We start from the raw sequence: 9,430 nt of genomic DNA, 5'->3' as shown, positions 1-9,430 counted from the left end.
TACATAACTTCTCTGTATTAGTGTAATTAAGAACTCGTTTCTTGCGCAAAATAAACATCTTTTATAAAAAAAATAGGTTTAATTGTAGTTTTAGTCCTCTTCTTTTGGTTGAATCGCGAAAGTAGTCCTCCCATTTTGTTTCTCTCCAGTTTTGGTCCCTCAAATTGAATTTTGGTCCAAAACTTGATGAAATTTCATTTTTTTTTTTTTTGCATTTATTTAAGTCACATCATGCCTCAAGATCTCATTTGCAATAATTGTACCTGAAATATATAATCATAAATGGTGTAGTACGACGTTAAGAAATGAAATTTCATCAAGTTTTGGACTAAAATTCTGTTTGGGGGACCAAAACTAGGGATAAACAAAATGGAGGGACTACTTTCGAGATTCAACTAAAATAGAGGGACCAAAACTGCAATTAAACCCAAAAAAATTAATAAAACTAAATAATATTAAAAAACCTTGCTAAAATCGATGGAGAACAATTGAAAACGACTTGGTTACAAGCCTGTGTTAGTAATTTATTATATTTGTTTTAACCTATTCACTTGAAATCACTTGAATTATTCGTGCTTCATTTTATGATTTTGAAAAGAAAAAAATAATAAAACACAAAATAAAATTATAAAAAATATTTGATTTATACATGTTAAAAATGTAAAAATATTTTATATTATTACTAAATCATCAATATTATATTATTTAAAATATTTAACATTTACCCTAATTTAAAAAAAAATATTGTATGTGTTTGATTATGATTTTTTATCAATTTAAAATGTTTTTTATTCACGGTTTAAACAAATTAAATATTTTAAAAAAAGAGAGGTGGGTTTTGCCATAAGAAAAATGATTGCGAATTAGACGGGGAACTACATGGTAGGTAGTATGTTAGGCACCCAAGAATTGGATTCCTTGATTCGCTGGAAGAACACTAATATTTAGAGAGAAAAAAACAGATAAGAAATAATAGAGATAATCTCTCCAAAGAAAATGATACACAAGAGCGGATACGCTTCTACAATGGTTTACACCACACAATTTCTAAAGTTGATAAAAGAAGATTTCTAAAGGGGTGGAAGCTTTTATTTAAAGACTTCCAATACATTAGGATATAGATTATGTCTAGGTAACTAACTAATAACAAATACATCAAAGCAAGCACACCTATACCACTACTAACAACCTAGGAAACTCAACTACTAACAAACTCCTAATTATCCCTATTTGTATATCCTAACATTACACCCCTCTTCAAAACAACCTTGTCCTCAAGCTTGACATATACTAAATTCTTCTTGTTCAATGGTTAAAAAATCAAAAATAAAATTTTCCTCCACGATCCCATTGTTGGAAGCTTGATGAACCTGCTGCCACCAAAGGAAATCCAGCTGCTGGAGCTTCAATTCCTCGTTGTTCCCTTTGAATTGGTAGATAAACTTGTGACCCAAAAATTATAATGTTAAGATATACAAATAGGGATAATTAGGAGTTTGTTAGTAGTTGAGTTTCATAGGTTGTTAGTAGTGGTATAGGTGTACTGGCTTTGGTGTTTTTGGTATTAGTTAGTTACCTAGACCTAATCTCTATCCTAATGTATTGGAAGTCTTTAAATAGAAGCTTCCACCCCTTTAGAAATCAACTTTAGAAATTGAGTGGTGTAAATCATTGTAGGAGCATATCCGCTAAGATTCTTAAGTTGGATTTGGGTTTTCTTGATCCCAAGAACGAAACCAAAATAGTATCTAAGCACCAAAGCTCATGAATGCCCACTGCACTCTATCGAATCCATGAATTTGATGCTCCATAAAGAACTTTTCAGCCCTTGCAATCCACCCAATAGGATCAGTCCCTGAAAAGTTGGGCAGCTCCACCTTCTTGGCCCACCAATCCTCTATTTCCATGCACATTGACCTCCTTCGAATCCGGCAGGTCGGACCAATTGTTAGGCACCCAAGAATTGGATTCCTTGATTTAGAGAAAGAACACTAATATTTAGAAAGAATAAAAACAGATAAGAAATAATAGGAGAGAATCTCTCCAAAGAAAATGATACACAAGAGCAGATACGCTCCTACAATGGTTTGCACCACTCAATTTCTAAAGTTGATAAAAGATACACAAGAGCGGATACGCTCCTACAATGGTTTACACCACTCAATTTCTAAAACTGATAAAAGATGATTTCTAAAGGGGTGAAAACTTATATTTAAAGACTTCCAATACATTAGAATAAATATTAAGTCTAGGTAACTAACTAAAAACAAAAACACCAAAGCCAGTACACCTATACCACTACTAACAACCTAGAAAGCTCAACTACTAACAAACTCCTAATTATCCCTATTTGTATATCCTAACATAGTACACAACTAACTGACAATGTTCCAAGTCAATGAAATATACAAGTCTGTTTTTGGTATCCTTCTCCTTCCCTTCGTTTGTGATAAGCCACTAGAGCACCAAGTACATAGGGTTCTACTTAAACATGGATCTAAAAAAAGAGTCAACCTTAAAAAATAAACATGTAATTTCACCTATTTTTTCAAATATTTGTTAAATATTTACACTGTGAACTTTAATTAAATAACTATGTAATACATTTTATGTCTGACAATTCATAACTATTAAAGTTAAGTTTTATATCTAAAAAAATAGAAATAGCTAATTCATAACTATGTAATACTTTTTATACTTTTTATACTTTTTATGTCTGACAATTCACCTATTAAATATCATTTTGTTTAATTACCGTCATTTATTCAAATTTTTAAATTGAAATTTTATAGTAAATTTTCTATAGTTTGATATTTCTTATTATTGAACAAGTCAATGAAATTGAAATCAATTATTTAGACGTGATTAGAAATGATAACTTGCACTATCATACAATAGAAATGAATCTAACAAAAAAAGGTGGGTACCTCGTTTGAACAAAAAAAAAAGCATTGTGACCAAACTAAGCTAAAAAAATGAGCACATCTATTAGTTTCTCTTTGAAAATGATTAAGGGAGTCAGTTTCAAAAATAACATTACGAACACCAATGGATTTCAATCTTTCCAGAGTTCATTAACTGCTACATAGAAGAACATTTTACATGTTCAAGGGTTGTTTCCAATGTCGTTGTGAGTAAGAATCTATTCAAGCCAAGCATAAGTACCCATGCGAAAGAAGTTATTCAAAAATTTAGACTTAATAACTTTATTCTATAGTATTTGGATATCCTCATAATCTCTCAAAACGTGCATATGGGTCTCAAGTACAGAGAGGCAATGTTGGAAAAGGTGGTAGGAGGCCATGCCTCTGTGACATCATTCATCATTTGTTAGGAGTTTCTTGTGTGCCATCTTCCAAAGTGTCATCCTACTTTAAGAACACCTTGCCAATTCTAAACCTCTTTTAACAACATTATCGAGTCAACATTGATCTCATTATTTGTGAGGTTATTATAGGCTGACTTAAGGGTAAGTTGGTTGTTAGTAGCTGCCAACCATGTGAAGAAATCCAAAAAAACATTGGTTGTAGGCTTCAAGGATTGAATTTTATCATAGATTAGCTCAAACATAATTTGTTTTTGTTTACTCCAATTCCAATTTGTACCATTGGTGTAGCTTTATATAGAAAACTCATATTTTCTTCAAGAAGAACAGCTAGAGGTATTGAGTTAACAAGCTTTCCATAGCCTAGTATCCAGTGATCCTTCCAAAATTTTATAGAATGACCATCATGAATAACATATCACACATTACTTTCGATATTAGATCACACTTTACAAATATTCCTCCAAGTATTTGAAGCAATTTTGCATTATTGGATAAAATGGGTGTTCGTAATACCACAATTATACTTGGCTAGGGCTAATAGAACCCAAATTTTGAAATTGGCTAGGGCTAATAGAACCCAAATTTTGAAAGCTCACATTACAAAGTGTTACATATCAAATTTGATTAACCCTTACATGTTTACCCAACTTAAGAACCAGAGTAATTAGAGTTTGATTGATGTCTCCAATTTTAGTAGGATCTTGAGAGTAATTCTGAACTAGCTTAAGAATGGATTGGCCAAACACACTCCATTGACTCTTGAAAAATATAAGATGGAACCCATCAAGGCCAGAAAACTTATAGTTTCCCATGCTATAAAGGGATTTTTTAGTATCATCCAAAGATACGTCTCAGCCTAGTCTTTCCATAACATTATTTTCAATATACGAAAAATGTATATATGGTATCAAATAGGACGAGTGAGCCTCTATTTGAACCATATAGATTGTGATAGAATTGGATCATAATATTCCTAACATCATTATCTTCAAAAGTTCATGTGTTATCATCCATTTGGAGTACAAATATTGTATGAAACATCTGCCTCTTTAGAGTTTACAAGTGGAAGAATCTAATATTAAGATCTCCTTTTTGGGTCTATTTTCATCTAGATTTTTGGAACCAATAGCTTTTTTCTACTCTTTCTAAGGAGTTATAATCCTTCAAGAGCTCTTATGTTAACTTAATTAGGTGTTGGTTTGTACCATTTGCAAGTTCTTGTGTAATACCTCCTAATCTTTTAAGAACACATGTTTTTCTACGAAGATATTAACAAATGTATGATGACTTCGAAAACGCAAAGTAGATGTTACATTTATGATATTAGAAGACCAATCATTAAATTTATTCCAGTGATATCTAACTTGATTATCAAAGTCAAGATGTTCAAGTCATGCACTAAAAAATTTAAAGTAGTTCAATTGTGGAGGAAGTTAACCACTATGCAACTAAAGCCAAAGGCCATGGTGATCAAATGAGGTGATAGGAAGATGAATAACCAAACTATTCAGGAAGAGTTCCTACCACAATGTATTACAAATAATTCAGTCAAATCTCTCTTGCAATTGGTTGTGCATCTCGGTGAAAGGATGGCCTTAGAAGCCAAGATCAATTAAATTGTTGTCCTCAATACAATTAGCAAAGGCAGTTGTAAAGGTCTCATTCAAGGAGCACCGCGTAATTTTTCGTGAGTTGCAAGGATAGTGTTGAAATACCAAGAAATACACTAAGGGCCGGTTATAGTTGAGGAAAAGTCATGAATTTATTTTTAGACTTCCAATCTATAATCAGGGTTATGGCTAACATAAACAAATGAAAAATACCAGAATTACGGGGTTCTAGAATTAACCATAATATGGATACAATATTTTGCTAAGTTGATAATTCTAATGTTAGAAAAGCCATTAGCGTCAAGATTAAAGCTACTAGGAAATCCAATATTATGAATTATGTCATAAGCCCTAGTTCCACTAATGTGGGGTTCTAGGAGCCTAATAAAGTCAAGAATGTCCATATTCACATAATAATTAACAAGGTTGGAGAAATTGCGACCACCAACAACACGACAATTTCACGTTAGCAACTTCATCTGAAACTAGTTGGCTGAGGGGCCTTAGCAAGCCTTTTAGGTTCTTGATGATGCATTATCAGCAATTTCAATCTCTATAGTTCCACTTCGAATCTATTGAAGATTAGAATCAATTGCATCTCACTTTACTTGTTATTTCTCCGCTAATGCAATAGATTCTGCATCAGGCATAGTCCTCTGGGTGATGAGGGATCGCTCCCAAAATTTACTTGCACCCACATCCTTGATATGTTGTTGTTGAAGGTATCTGATTTGTTCCAATTTAAGGTACTCATCTTTCTTCTTCTTTAGAATTTCTTGAGGATTTTGTTGTTGGCTGGTAATTTTGATACCAACTTGTTTGGCAAGTGCCTTCACAATATTTTTTTTTAGTTATGGATCATTGGTTAATGAATCTAGTGTCATTACCACGTTGGATTTTTTAAGAGTTTTTACCTCTGATTGAATTACGAACTTTTTGTTGAGTTAACTTATGTGTTATGGCTAATTTAGATCTCGTGTCAGAATCCACTTTAGGATTAGTAGGGTCTTTATTAGTTGACTTGACTCTGCATGGCTAGAGTTGTCCTTTTTGAGATAGTCAAACCTATTATGGTTTTTATCTCCTAGATTTTTTGAAAGGATTTCTGTAACTGTTTGACTTAACTATACATAGTTAAAGTTATATTTTTTGAAAGATTCAAACATATTACGGTTTCTATCTCTTAGATTTTTGGAAAATATCTTCTCTTTTTTAGTAACTGTTTTCTTTCCTTGAGTTGTGCACAAGGTGGACGTTTGACCAACATCCAAGGATTAAAACAAGTTTCCTCATTTCTATCTTTTGTAACTGCATTCGATATCTCCTCGCTAGATTTCTTTGTCTCTTTAGGGGAAATAACAACCGCCTTGGGGTCGGGTAGGGTTTGAAGTGTGGGGTCTTCTTCATGTGTTTTCCTTAGAGCATGCGGTTTCAACATCGTAGTTGTTTCTGTATACTTTGAACAACATTCAATCTTATGGTCATATTTATCACAATTGAAGCATATAAAATATAGTCCCCCATACTCCAATGCAAATTTGTATCCTTTTATCATGATAAATGGAACCAATGTTTTTCCAAATCAATCTCCACACATATACGTGCAAATTTTCCTCTCAAATGTATAGATGTCGTCTTGTCAACTTTTAGCATAGTTCCTAGCGTTGCTCCAATGTGACCAAGGAACTTCATGTTGTATAACTCTAGAGGAAGCCTTGGCATATGAAACCCAACCGCCACTTTTCTAGAAACCTCAACTTTCTAGAAAAACATGGGTGACATCTTTGGACAATAATATAGTGATCTACCATTAACCATGACCCTTTGTAAAGACCATGGGTATATTCTTCCTCATCCTTGATGTATACAAGAAAATATCCATCGATCATGACAATAATATGGATGCCACCATTCTTTGTCCACTTTCGTTTAAGGATGCCATCTTCTGGGCTGTTTTTACTCTTTTATGTTCATTGTATTAATTATGAGTATGTTTGAAAATAATAATAATAAATGTGCATCTAGAGATTTGAAATATAACTTATATTTAGAGACTTTTTTTCCGAATGAATGTTTATGTTATTTATCTCACAATGAGTGTCACTTATAGTGTGTTTGGTTGGAGGGGAAGAGAGGAAATATTTTTCTAAATGTGTGTTTGATTCAACTTTCAAATATGGAAGGGTATAGTAATACAATTCAAGTATTAGTTGAGTGAGTTAGTTAATTCAGTAGGTTTTTCCAATAAGTTTGTTATGAGTTGTTTTATCAGCTTTAGTTCCAGCTTGTAGGTGTTAGTGTATATGAGCTTATGAGCATATAGTAGTTGTGTGAAAATGTATATAAATGACAAGTGATGTTCAATAATAAAAGGTGTGACTGATATTCATTCAATTGTGATCTCTATTCTCTTTTTTCATTAACTCAAATTAGTTACTTTGTTCGTAAGTCCCAACAAGTGGTATCAGAGCTATTAAGTTCAAATCCAACATTAAGCTAGTGCAATTGTGTTCATGTGTGAATATTTTGTCATGTCTAATACTCCAATTCAACAAATTCTTTTCCTACAAATCTTCATATTCTTGATGGCAAGAATTGGGACCAATGGTGTGTGAAGATAGGTGTCGTCTTTGAATTTTAGGATGTTCTTGATATTGTAAAATCAGAATTTCAAGAACTTGAGAATAATGCTACCGAGGCTCAGAAGGTTGCGCATAAAGATATCAAGAAACATGACTGCAAAGCTCATTTTAACATTCATTAGTGTGTTGACTTTGCAAATTTTGAAAAGATCTATGCAACAAAGTCAACTAAGGAGGCACATGATATCTTGATAAATGTTTATGGTGGTGGTGATAAAGTGAAGAAAGGTAACCTTTAGACACATGGAAACCAATATGAGTTATTGAGCACGAATGATAAATAATTTGTTGGTGAGTACTTTACAAGGCTTTAAACTTTGGTGAATTTTACGAAAAATTGTGGTAATGCTTTTACATATCAACAAATCCTTGAATATGTGTTGCATACAATAACTCCTCACTTTGATCACATTGTTGTGGCCATTGAGCAATCTAAGGATCTTGCAAGAATAAGTGTGGATGAGTTACAAAGTTGTCTTGAAACTCATGAACGAAGGCTTAAAGAGAGGAAATGTGTTAAAGTGTAGGAGTAGGTATACTTGGCTCATCAAAGTGGCAAGAATGGTGGTAATGGGGGCAACACAACATGGGCAAAGGAAAATGGATACGTGAAAAGAATGGTAATGGTGGTAATCAATCATAAGGTCAAGATTAGCCAGAATCTTCATACAGAAGAAGTGATGGTTCTTTCAAAAATAAGGGTGGAGGCAAGAAATTTGACGAGAAGAAAATTCGTTATAATTATGATAAATAGGTCTACTTTGTAGATGAGTGAATTAGTGGGAAAAGAGGCGAAAAGAAGTCTTATGATGAGGCTCATCATGTTACGCATGATGACTCAGATTCTAATCAATTGTTGTTAGTGGTTACTACAAATGCTATTGTTGTCAATTTTAGAATTGTGGTACCTTGACATGTTTGGTTCAAAAGACGAAAAGAGATGGGGAGAGAACTTTTTAAAAGTTGTGTTTGGTTCAAGAAATGAGAGATATTTTAAATAATTTTATATTATTTTAGTTACCTTTCATCTCCTACTAATCCATCAAAATAGAGAGAGAACAAAATAAGCTCTAAAATAATTTATGATTCGCTCCCCTCCACTTCATCTATCTCCAACTAAACACACATTAAAGATTGAGTGTGAAGGGATACAGCAAATATGTCTTAAGTACTAGAGATAATTTAATCTTTCAAATAGTACTACCTCCCTCTAATAGTAAGATTCTCTTGAACAAAATATTTGTTCCTTTATATAAAATATCTTTTAAATTACAAAAAGTATTTCATCTGGTTACTATTATAAGAAAAAATAACTATTTTCATTGTTATTAATTGTACTAAACTAATTTTTTTATAAAAAATAAAATAAAATAGTTGAACATGATTAATGTTCTAAATTTTATAAAAAAAAAAAACATATTTTAAATTTACTAAATTGTCTATTTAAATGTCAAACATTCAGCTATTGATATTAAATTACGTTTTAAAAAAGTAAGGATGTAATAAAAATACTAATATTAAATTAGTCAACAATAATTAACTTTTATTTATAATAGTAATAGAAAAATTGATATTTTCTACTTATAATAATGACAGGAAGTACAATTAATTTTTCACGAAAATACCACTACTTAAATTTAAAGAATTATATATAGAAACGGATGTATAGTTATCAATATTAAATGTTTCTCAATTAATTGTTACTAAACAATATTTAGTCAAATCAAAACTTTAAATAACATTTAAAACTTCCGCGTTTAAATAATTTCAAACATTTAATATACAAGATATCAAAGTTAAATGTGGGCACGTTTCTAGACCCGTAACGCCTATTCATTATTGCTATGTAG

Source organism: Cicer arietinum, chromosome 1 (assembly GCF_000331145.2).
Source record: "Cicer arietinum cultivar CDC Frontier isolate Library 1 chromosome 1, Cicar.CDCFrontier_v2.0, whole genome shotgun sequence".
NCBI lineage: Eukaryota > Viridiplantae > Streptophyta > Magnoliopsida > Fabales > Fabaceae > Cicer > Cicer arietinum.
The sequence above is the reverse complement of the archived record's forward strand: the minus strand, read 5'-3'. Positions refer to the sequence as shown.